Raw genomic sequence first — 13,263 nt, forward strand, 5'->3', positions numbered from 1 at the left:
AAGCTTCCAAAAAGTTACATTCGGAGTATAAGACACACCCAAATTTCCACCCTCTTTTAGGGCAGAAAAAGGTCCCTCTTATACTCTGAAAAATACGGTAATAATTAACCTCACACAAAGATTGTCCTGCAGGAATGCATTTTGAAAAAAATGTAAAAGGCTTGGAAATTTGAAATAGGTAGTAGGTGTGAATGTATGTGGAGCTGTGATGATGAGATGGAAGCTATGCTTCATGCTCTTACTTATCTATCATAGTTTCTGCATGCTCTGGTGCACAATACATTAATTTGTTTTGTTTCCATTTTAGCACTTTCACTCAAAACTGCATAATTGTATTTGCTTTAGTTTCAAGTCTTGGAAAAAAAAGGTTGCTGTGCTTTTTTTCTTCTTCTTTTCAACCAGTGGTCATATTTTTTTTTCTGCTGAGCTGAATTGGAATTCAGAAAAGCAGAGAGATGCTCAATCATTCATTCTTAAAAATAATAGTTGCACAAGGATTCCGTTTGGATGCTGGAACCGTGTTGGAAAATCCGTACGCTCACTCCTTTGGATGAAATTCTGCCAAATGAATAACTAACATGCACAATTAAGCAAATTATGTAAAGCTGCATATATCATTTCCCCTCCTTTTTTCATAGCTCTGTTTTTCCAGCCACTCAAAGTGAGATGCATGATCATATGGACCCGATGTGTAAAGTGCAAATTGTGACATCAAAACCATGTGCAAATACTTGTGGAAGTTAAGAGAAAACTAGAAAGAAATTAAGACAACAGGATAAATGGAGCTGCTACTGTCTATTGACAGATGTCAAGGCCTACTGCTTAAGAGGATGCATCAAGGGGAGTTTTCAGCTTATATTTATACCATGTAGCACAGCATGCAGTAAACATCTATTCTTGTTGCAAATTAGTCACCCTTAAAGTCTATACTCCCTCAAATTACACCATAAATGTATTACAAGTTTCTTTTTATTCTTAAATGATCATGCAAAACTTTATTGAAGTTTGTTTTTCTCAGCTTACAATATGATAATATGATTTCAAACTTTTAACCTGCGTAGTATCCTTGGAGACAACAAGTTGCATAGTTACACTTCGTTTCATTTTACATATTTAGACTGTGCTTATATTATAGAGTGCAGTCAATTCAGCATGCATGTTGGAACAAGATGACTTTTCATTACAAAATGAAACATAGCACTTCCGCTTTGAGGTCCTATGTTGTAGATTCCTAGAAAGTCTACCCCATCCCTAGCCTGAGAGCTGAAGAAGCTTCTTGGGTGAGAACCAAAATGTCTTCAAGGAAAAATCAGAAAGTCCAGTTGCCTCTTGAAAAAGCACCTTTGGGACATCCCTAGTCTGCTTTGTAAATTTATAACAGCCATTCCTTTTCTACTTCACAACCTATTCACCACCACCATTAGTTACTCTGACATTTCTCAGCTGCGTAACTACTTGTATTATGGAACTCATGAGTGAATGAACACCCAAATCACAACTGAATCCTATCAATGGAATCCTAAAGTATTATAGCTTTTATTTATTTTTATTATATTAAAATAACCAAGTACAACCATGCCACCACGACACCCTCAACAAAAAATGCAGTAGTGTTTATACAGTGAAGGAAAAACCCTATATATATTATACTAATTCACATAAAATAAATGTAGTAGAAAGGGAAAAAAATTAATGCCTCTCCCTCCCTGGTCCATTTGGAGACTTGGTTATATTGTCAGGTCCAAACCTGAATGGCATTTCTTGTATTTAATATGTGGATATTAATATTATGAATAATATTATTATCTATAATAATAACATGGATCCTTATAATTGCTTACACATGTATAGTTATATGCCTTTTTAGATTGAATCAGTCTGTATGTTAGATAGATAGAAAGAAAGATATAGATGATAGATAGATAGATAGATAGATAGATAGATAGATAGATAGATAGATGATAGATAGATACATAGATACATAGATGGATAGATAAAGATAGATAGATAGATAGATAGATAGATAGATAGATAGATAGATAGATAGATAGATAGATAGATAGATAGGTAGGTAGGTAGGTAGGTAGGTAGGTAGGTAGGTAGGTAGGTAGGTAGAAATAAGACAGACAGATAGAGACATGTGAATGGAGAAGATTTCAACTTGTTCCTTAGTTGAAAATCCTCCTAAAGCTGTAGCCCATTTGCTGTAGCACCTTCTCCCTGACTCATAAAATCAGAGTAGTGATTCTGGCCTCAAGGGGCAATTGTAAATATTACTCTGAAAATAAAGTATGTGATGCTTGAAATTTGAACAAAATGTGTTAGATAAATTCTAATGATAATGTCAGGGAGAAGAAAATGGCTCAGAATGATGGTAGCTGCCATTCTTGGGGATAGGCTATTTGGTCATGACGATATTTCATTCTGAAACAGTATGAAAGAATTGGTACTCTTCCCTTCCCCTTTTCTTCCTTCCTTCCTTCCTTCCTTCCTTCCTTCCTTTCTTTCTTTCTTTCTTCTTTCTTGTTATGACTATGCTGCCTAGGGACAATAAGAACACCATGCCAGCCAAGGACGAATGCCACTGCTATAAAGATGTGAACTGCTTTGGGTGCTTTGTCTAAAAACAATATAAAAACCACAAAGGCTTATTTAACAAGTGACAGTGGTTTGTTTAAGAAAACGTTCGCCATAAGCACAAGGGCTGCTTCTGTTACTTTAATATGCCAAGAGGCTGCAAAGAAAGGCTTTAAACCAAATACCGAAAGAGCTTCAAGGAAGTCAATATCTTATGACTTAATGAAGCACCATTGAAGAACGATGTTGTGAGTGATTCAAGATCATTTACCTATCCATCTTCTTTGCTTAACGGAAGAACCCAACTCCTAGCAAGAGGAATAACCAGCAAGATGATACAATCGATTTCCCTGTGAAGGGCCCAGTTCTGTCTGCCTCGGTGATTCATCTTTATGCAAGGCCTTAGCCGTCTCATTTAACTATCAAAGCTAATCCAGATCATTTGGACAGACTCTGGAGGTTGCACCTGCTCTTCACCAGTAATTCCGTTTGCCTGCTCCACTGTCAACCAACTGCTGTGCAATTTGGAGCCTCATTGAAATGCAATCCAGCATGAGCTGCCCTTGCCAGCACTCATGTGATGATGCCTTGTGCCAGCTTGACGAGTTCAAAGGTGCTGGCAACTTTCCTTTGAACACAAAAGTGCTGGCCGCTTGCCTCCGAATCATGTTCTTTTGGTCTGACAAACAATCTGTAACCTTGCAGTGGGATTAAATAATCCCCCGCACCCCAGTTACTAACTTTGTAAAACACATACACAAAAAAGCAGAGTTTAATTTCTTTTTTGCTACCTTGTCTCCACTGTATTATTTTGTGTGGTAGAGATTTTTTTAAATTGAGATGATTGGGGAATTGCAAGATGATGCCGTCTTGTATTGCTCTTAGCTCTGTAATCTTTCCATTTGTTTATATAATTGCCATTTGCTCGGTGAGGATATTTTTATTCTGCCTTTCCATCTTTATAAAGAAATTCCAAAGGCAGCTTACTAATCAAGATAGAATATGAAGCTTCACACTAATCAAAATCAGGAACACTCAAACTAGAAATGAAATATAAATGCTCAAGTATGGTCTAAAATCAAATGAAGAGCAATCAAACATTAAAGCACATAATGTAATTCCACAAATGAAGCTAAAGCCTCTTACAAATGACTACAAACTCTGGGGAATCGGGGATGCTCTATTATGATGATAATAAAGTAAATGGTATTTTATTTGTGGCTAGTTCCAGTTACGCTTGATGGGGAAAGGGGTCAAACTCATGACCCCTCACTTGTGGGGGGCCTCAGGTCTCAATGCTCTCTTCTCGCCTGTTTTGCATGAAGCCATGGGGTTCGGCATATGGTATCATCAATAAGATAGAAAGATAGAAAGGTAGAAAGGTGGAAAGGTGGAAAGATAGAAAGATGGAAAGATGGAAAGATGGAAAGATGGAAAGATGGAAAGATGGAAAGATAAATGATAGATAGATGGAAAGATGGAAAGATGGAAAGATGGAAAGATGGAAAGATGGAAAGATGGAAAGATGGAAAGATGGAAAGATGGAAAGATAGAAAGATAAATGGTAGATAGATAGAAAGATAGAAAGATGGAAAGATAGAAAGGTGGAAAGGTGGAAAGGTGGAAAGGTGGAAAGGTAGAAAGATAGATAGAAAGATAGAAAGATAGAAAGATAGAAAGATAGAAAGATAGAAAGATAGAAAGATAGAAAGATAGAAAGATAGAAAGATAGAAAGATAGAAAGATAGAAAGATAGAAAGATAGATGATAGAAAGATAGAAATAGATGATAGAAAAAATAGATGATAGATATAGATAGCTATGTTTCCCTGAAAATAAGACTCCCCCAGATAATAAGCCCTCCCTGAAAATATTGCAACACAGCAGCAGCCATGAAATGACCACGTTCACCACCTCCTGCACCTCAAAAATAATAAGACCTCCCTGAAAACAAGGAGAAGCACTTATTTTTGGGGTCAAAAAAAAATAAGACCCTGTCTTATTTCTGGGAAACATGATAGATAGATAGATAGATAGATAGATAGATAGATAGATAGATAGATAGATGATAGATAGATAGACAGACAGACAGACAGACAGACAGATAGATGATAGATGATAGATAGATAGATAGATAGATGATAGATAGATAGATAGATAAATAGATAGATGATAGATGATAGATAGATAGATAGATAGATAGATAGATAGATGATAGATAGATAAATAGATAGATGATAGATGATAGATAAATAGATAGATGATAGATAGATAGATAAATAGATAGATAAATAGATAGATAGACAGATAGATAGGTTGATAGATATTATCAATATGATGCCCAGTGATATTTTGGATAAAGCTCAATAAAGTCTCCATTTATTCAGGATATGTCCCAGAGGCTGGTTTCAATTCTGTATCTGGAGGCTATATCAATAAACCAGCATCCAACGTCTGCAAGGTCTGCTGGCAGGCCTTCTCTCCTGTAGCCCCTTTGTTGCAACTTTGGATGCCAGTTTATTAATTCAGCCACCGTATTAAGTGACATATGCAGTGAGAACAAGGTTAAAACATTCAGCCTTTTGCAGAAAGGTAGATTTTGGGCAGAAAGTGAAAAAAAATTGCTGTATGGAGTCAAGGGTTGGCTAAATAAAACAATTTTCCTTCCTCCCCCCCACCGCCCGCCCTCCCATTGAAAACATCAGAAACGGAGTTGTTGAATTTCTGTATTTGGCCACCAAATTATAGCTCTGAGACCTGGGACTGTTTTAGGGGAGTGGAAGGATGATACAGTCACACGGGGCCTGCAGTTTTCCCACCCTTGATGGAGCATTCAGGCAGGTGCAGAGCTTCATTTATTAATAATTTGACTCAGTCTCTTAAAACAGGAGGTTTGGCACCTCATCTCCAGGATTCAATATTCAATCTAGAGATAAAGCAGGGAAAGGATTGGAAGCAGCACCAGAGAGTAACTGAGTCCAAGATGTTTTGGACTGATTTTATGAAGCCTGTGCAAATACCACCAGCAAATCCACGATCTATAGTCCCTTGCTCATGAAACATCTGAAACAGCCACTTGCCTGCAGTCACCTTCACGTCACGATATATGCTGAGATCATAGGACTGAAATCAGTGGTGGGATTCAATTTTTTTTTACTATTGGTTCTGTGGGCATGGTTGGTGGGTGTGGTGTGGCTTGGTGGGCTTGGCAGGGGAAGGATACTGCAAAATCCCCATTCCCTCCCCACCCCAATAACATACTTTCCAGCTCCATTCTCCTGTGCAAAGCAATAAAAGAACACCCAGCAATCAGCTGGGACGCCGGGAGGCAGCAATAGACTGACCATCAGCTGGGACTCGGAGGCTAGGAGGCAGTGAATAGATCGGGGGCGAGGCCAGTTAGAGGTGGTATTTGACAGTTCTTTGAACTACTGAAAATTTCTGCTACCAGTTCGGCAGAACCGGTCAGAACTGCTGAATACCAACTCTGATGTTTGGCTGTCACTGTTCTCCCTGTGCTTTTGATTGATTCGATTGGGCCACAGAGACTTTATTGTTGTACAGATAGTTTAAGGTAGAGAAGCAGTGAAAACCATCCATTATACTTGCACAACCTCACGCATCAAATCTAGCGCATGCACATGAAATGAGAATTGGCCTTTGGTATTAATGTCGCTGATTGTATTACCCCAGAGAAAGGAGAGCTTTATTACTCCTGCGGTGTTGCTGTCTGTACTCTTTTAAATTGAGCCTGGAAACAAAACAAAATCAGTATGGCAGAATTACACGCTTACAATGCTCGAGCCCCATCTTACCATCTGGAAGTTCCTTTTGGGATGGATTGCATTTTGTGAATTATTTTTAAGGCAGCATGATGAGAAGGAGGAGTCAAACGTGATTACAATACAAGCATAAAAAATTAATACTGGGGCTCTCAAGTTTTCAAAGAAAGTTTGGCAACAATAAGGTTACAATCTATGTGATTCTTCCTCATGTATAGATGTAGATGAGATTTGAGAATAGGGTATCCCTGTATTTTTTTTAGTCCTCTCTCTACAACGTTATGTTCAAGGATACTAACAGTCTGGTGTTTTTGAATGGGATTTCATGAGATTTCATATGAAAAGGTCTCTATGTAGGATGGTGGGAATATGGAACTGTTGTCAGGCCTTCTCTCTTGTAGCCTTTCTTCTTTGGAATATCCTCTGGATGTTTGAGTAACAACTTTTCTTCTGATGTGTCCCAAAGCTGTGAAAACAACACAATTCTCACCCTGTTTTTAACCAGTATTGAATGTATCTGAATCTGGTGGCTATACTGTAGGAGGATCTGGGGAGTTTATAAAGTGTATGGCTTTCTTTCTGTTATTCTTTATTTTTACCCAGTACTAAGAGTCTAAGAATTGGGTGCACTATCTCCCCAATCAATCAATCAATCAATCAATCAAATAAGAAGACCATCCTCTTGTATGATCTACATAGTGGTGGGAGGCAACCGGTTTAACAACTGGTTCAGTGAGCTGGCACGCACAGTGTTAAAAAACTGCCCATTTAAAGCTTAAAAACCTAACTTCTATGTCAGCGCCTGAAATTAAAACAGTTGACATGCGGCAATCTGCTGTGCTACGCGAATCAGCTGAGCTAAAAAACAAGGAAATATAGGACAGGGAAGGGCAGGGGCAGGTGGGTGGGGCCATCTGCTCACCGGAACTATTGGTTTGCCTGAACCAGTCCGAACTGGCTGAATCCCACCCCTGGATCTATGGCAAAAAACTCCAGATTTCAGTAAAATTTTGAAAATCTCAGGGGAGCAGTGTTTGGGGAGGGAGAGATGTTGATATCTAAGCATCTGAAATGCTTGCCAGTTTTGGCAGTTGAAGTTCTCCGACCTTACAGTTCCCAATGTTGAAAAACCACTGACCCAAGGCATGGTAAGAAAAAGATGGTCCAGCACTTCAGCATGCTATGTGCACCCTGGATCTATAAGGTTTCTGGAAGATCAGCATCAGTGCCTAGCCAAAACGAATGTGATGACAGTTCCTCCCATCTGGAAGTCTCATACAAGATCTCTCTTCATGGGTCCCGTGAGACTCTTTTGCTTGGCAGATATTTACCACATGGCATTTACTTTATTTTTTTTTCTATCATGCAAGTACATGTTTCTCTTTCCAAAGGACCAGGGGTGGTATTCACTTACTTTCCCTACTGGTTCGCAAATGTGAGCAAGCGCATGCGCTTGAACTTCCCCAAGCATGTGCTTTGGCTTGAAAATGTGCCTAAATAGGATGGCATAGAGCCAAGGTGGGGGAGGGGATGGGGGAGGGCAGGGCCACCCTGATTTCCACTACCAGTTTGGGCAAACCGGTCCGAACCAGCTTAATACCACCTCTGCAGGGGACCTAGAATAGCCAGAGTTGACCTGTCTCCTCTTCAAGCATTCAACAAGGCAAAACCTATCTCAGAGATGGAGTATAGCGACATATTTTTGGGAGTAATTTGTAACTCAGGATGTGAGAAAAGGCAGTTTCGTGCCATGTTTCTCTTTTCCATTTTTGAGCTGTTCATGGTTTCTTTTTCCTCTGCTGCTTTGCCAGGCAACCGTAGATAATTCAGGTTAACAGATCTCTGCAACATTTCAGCCCTGACACTTAATGACATTATTCGAAGTAACACTTGATTTAAGATTTGAACTTTTGTAGCAGTGCTTTCTAGTGCCAATGAGTTTTCACATTACTAATAAAATGAATATGACTTTTGCCTCTGGTCATGTAGTAAATCCATGGTTGCCTGAGCTGTGGAATCAGCCTTCCCATGCCTTCTATTCCTCCAAAGAATGAGCTTAAATCATGTTGCGTCTTAGTCCTGAGGACATTTCCCTGAATGACTTTATCCATTTTTATGCTACCTGCAAGAACGAATAGCTTTATTTCAGAGGAAGACAGCCAATGAAGGAATGTTGGATCTGTCCCAGGCATTTGACTTTGAATTTTGACTATTGGTAAGTGAAGAGATCTGCTTCTTCTAATTCCAATATTAGATACTCCAATAATTCCAATATTATAAATAGGAATAGCTTGCCTTCAGAAGTTGCCAGTGCTTCAATACTGCAGGTGTTTAAGAAGAGATTGGGCAGCCATTTGTCCAGGATGGAATAGGGTCTCCTGCTTGAGCATGGAGTTAGACTAGAAGACCTTCAAGGTCCCTTCCAACTCTGTTATTCTGTTATTCTAATCCTCTTTCAGTAGAAATCTTCAAGATCAATTACATGTGGTACAATGGTTAAAGTTTGACTGGGACTGGACTGAAGAATTTTTAAAATTATTAAGCAATTTAATATGGCTGCATATCTGACTCTGATTAAGAAAATAGAAGAATGAAACAATCCAAATTAAAAGAAAAACAATCCATGGTTATAACATTAAAGTAATGCAGCCAAGATGCTCAAGAAACTTATATCCTATACAGAGCTTACATACAGCGGAGCTCATCTAACACCCTCCATAGTCCTCTCTTAGGTGAGATTATTAGTCAAGAACGTGAACTCTGTTTCTTTTCAAGGAAATATTTCTTATTTTTCAGATTGTAGAAATATCATATACGCTCTTAAACTTAGATATTGGTTATGTTATGTTTATCTTTGAGTAAGATAATACTTGATTACATATTTGTATCTGTACTGGTGAAAGTCAGAAATATATCTCCCCCCTCTTTTTTAAAACGTTTCTCCCTTTTGATTCCCTTCCCCTTTTTTTCCTGTAATTTTGTATTTTATCCTCTCTCCAAATTTAAATAAGGTATTTAAATTTTAAATGTTCAGTATCAAAGGCACAATGAAATTGCATTCCTCTGATCTTAAGTCTTAAGAATGTAATAAATTACTACATCTCTTCTCATTATTAGCGACACTCATCCCAAGCAACAGGATGGGTCAACTCACCTGGCCAGCCAGCTCACTCTGATTGGCTTGCCCCAGCCAACTCGCCCAGCCAACTCACCATGAACAACGTGCCCGGGGGCAACTGCCCATGAGACAATTCAATGCAGGTTAACTCAAGAGAGGGACAAATGAATCGCAATGGGTCTTGTCTTGTTTTTAAGTTTGAACTTTGAATTGCCTCACGGTGAGTTGTCCTAGATCCCCCCATTCCAGGAGAGCAAGAGATGAGAAACAGCATTCAGAACTGGCATCCAAACTTGCCTGCTGAGAGAGACACTCTCTGGTTCAGTCGCTCAGTCAGAAGTCCCCTTCTTAAGAATTGGACAAATAAGCCATTTCCAATTTCTTCCACACTGCAAGGTCTGTTGTCCCTTGGATAACACAACTCAAGGCAGAATGTTAATGCTACGAATAATGAATCAACTCCAACAAGCAGAGAGCAGCATTTTACTAACTTGGTTAAGCTGGGGGGGGGGGGGGGAGAACCAGTTTTGCTTAGTATTAGATGGGGAAGTATTAGTGTTTTACTTAGGCTGAGATTATATGAGAAGTAAAAATCAAAAACAATCCACAGAAGAATGCAGCAGTAAAACACTTCCCTACTCTTGCCAAAGAAACTCCCATAGACTTACACACTTTGTATCACTGTGAATCAAGACCAAGTTAAGGGAGCTTTCATGTAAGGTGTGAGTTTGGGGTATTGTGTTACTCTTCTATGGCCAATTACCCCATCATCAGCCATGCTGCAGAAGAAAGGTTCTAGGGTAGACTCTTAGATTTTATTGGGATTTCCTCCCTGATCTAATTCTTCAAATAGCCTCTTAAGTTGGCTTCTCACTGAGTATCTTTCTTGGATCCTACTTGATGTTTGTAGTTGTTCTTACAAACTACTTGGAAGGGATTCTGGAAATAGTTGTGCAGATAAAGCCTTTGGTTGACTGCAGGAATGATGAATAGCATAAATTCAAGCCGAGATTCACAAAAGATTCATTGCTCTGCTTTCCTACCTCTAGCACAATTTGTAAACTAAAAAGGCTCTGATAGAAGAAAACACTCACCTTTTTTAGCTAAAACATTTAGTCCTATATACAAAACAGACTATCCTGCGTGATGTAACCTCTCAGTTAATTGGGTGGGCTCAATTACGGCTAAATTAAAAAGCCTATTCAATGATTATTTTTCAGTTAAACTGATAATGCAGTACAATGAATTGCAACTGAATTCTCATTTGGTGATTCTTCATTACAAACAATTTGAAGAGGTGTTGCGGCATCTCACTGCATTTTGAGCAGTAGCAGTATCAGCAGCAGTGTTTTATAGCAAAACTGATTACGCCAGTTCAGTGCTATTTCTTTTGGCAGCTTTGTGAACCTGACTGTGGTTAACACAAATGGAGTCAACACAAGGCTGTCAAGGGCCTGGTTACTTGAAATACCACCTGTCTCCCATAGCATTCACCTTGACAGTTCAAGCTGGCAGGCCTGGCCTGCTCCAAGTTCCATCAATTAAAGAATGCCATCTATTGGGACTCTGGAAGCATGCTTTCTCTGTAGCAGTGCCTGCCCTCGAAAATGAGGTTCTCCTCCAAAATCAGGAGAGATCCTGTTCTGCTGTTGTTTAGAAAGGCCGTGAAGACCTGACTTCTTGCCGGAAGGGGGACAGTAGTAGAGAAAGGAAATAAAAAGAAAATCAGAGGTATAAAAGATTGACCTGATTGATAAAATGGGCTTTGGAAAATTTCAAAATCCACCTCCCAAATCAGGGGTGAAATCCAGCAGGTTCTGACAGGTTCTGGAGAACTGGTAGCAGAAATTTTGAATAGTTCAGAGAACCAGCAAATACCACCTCTTGGCTGGCCCCAGAGTGGGGTGGGAATGGAGATTTTGCAGTATCCTTCCCCTGCTACGCCCACCAAGCCAGACCCACCAAGCCATAGCAAGCCCACCAATTTTTATTTTAAAAATTGAATTTCACCACTGCCCCAAATTACATATGGGCTGGACTGATTATAAAAAGCCATCTGATTCATTATCACAGTTTTGGATCTTCAATTGTTTGGAAACAACTGGCATATGTAAAAACACTAGAATGTTTATAGCAGAAATAATGAAGCAATGGAAGGTAGAATTGGTGGTTGGAAATGAAAATTATGGGCTTGTCGGAGTTTATTGGTATGTGTGTCTGTCTTGAGGGTGGTCTGTGTTTCGGCTCTCCAGGTGGCGAGTTGTTTGTATTTGTCCCAAAGTGTGGGGTGGATCTTGTTGCTGAGTTTGAGGTGGAGTGTAAGGAGATTTTTGTTGATTTGGTCTAGGTGGAATCTTTTTGTGTGAAGTTCATTTCTGATTAGGGCCATTTCTGTTCTTTTCAGGATGCGTTTGGTGGCTGCAGAGTTGGAGTGGAATTTTAATTGGAAGCTTGTGGGGGTTAAATTTTGATCTCGGCAGTTGCGTAGGAATGTGAGGTCACATAAAATGGAAGCTCTTTGGACTTCGAGTTTTTCGTAGGTCCTGGTCAGATGGTGGACACACATACCAATAAACTCCGGAGACTAAAGGAACGCCAGAAACAAACCCCTCCCCCCTCACATCCACACATGAAACAAACAGTGCATAACATCTCAGATAAGATCCTTACCAAAGCTGAAACCAATGTCCTTGCCAGAGGATTCAACTTTGCAGTCGCTCCCAAACACATCCCCACTGAAATCATTATATGCGGAGTTGAAACCAGCCTGACCAAAATCAACCCCGATGACGCTAACAGAATCAGACTCGAAATCACCAACATCCTCTGCACCAGCAAGCCCCCCAAAAGCAACTTACCCAAAGAGGAACAGACAGCACTACTTAACCTAAAAGAAGACACTAGCATAATAATCCTTCCAGCAGACAAGGGGAATGCCACGGTGGTCATGAACACATCTGACTACCAAACCAAATTAACCAACCTACTCCAAGACTCCACTTACAAACCCCTAAGCACGGATCCCACCACCTACTTAGAAAAAACCACCAGATCCAAAATAAAAGCCTCCCCCATCAGCGAAGAGATCCAACAAAGAATCATTCCCAGAGAAAAATCATCCAGATGCCCTAAGATCTATGGTCTCCCCAAGATATACAAAGAAGGAACCCCACTCAGACCCATAGTCAGCTCCATAGGCTCACCTCTACAAAACCTAGCCAAATTTCTCGCCAAACAACTACAGCCCTATGCAGAATCCATCACCTCACACGTAAAAAACTCGTTCCAGTTCATAGAGATCATAAAGAAACAAAACTTACAGCCCAGCGACCTACTCGTGAGCTTCGATGTCGTATCACTCTTCACCCAAGTACCAATCAAAGAAGCCTTGACAGCTATCCAAAACAAATACAACCCCCCCAAACATATCCTAGATCTGACCAACCACTGCCTATCCAACACATACTTCATCTATAATGGACAAAAATACAAACAAATAGAAGGAGCACCCATGGGATCACCCCTCTCACCTGTCATTGCTAACCTCTACATGGAACACTTTGAAACCCAAGCTCTAGAAAAATCCGATCACAAACCCAAACTCTGGCTCAGATACGTAGACGACACCTTCATAATCTGGCCACACGGGAAAGATAAACTGGACAACTTCCTCACACACCTCAACAGCCTACACCCCAAAATACAGTTCACCATGGAAACAGAAGCCAATAACCAACTCCCCTTCCTGGATGTCTTAGTCTATAAGAAATCCGATGGATCCCTAGGA

The sequence above is a fragment of the Natrix helvetica genome (genome assembly GCF_964273705.1).
Source record: "Natrix helvetica genome assembly, chromosome: 1".
Lineage (NCBI taxonomy): Eukaryota > Metazoa > Chordata > Lepidosauria > Squamata > Natricidae > Natrix > Natrix helvetica.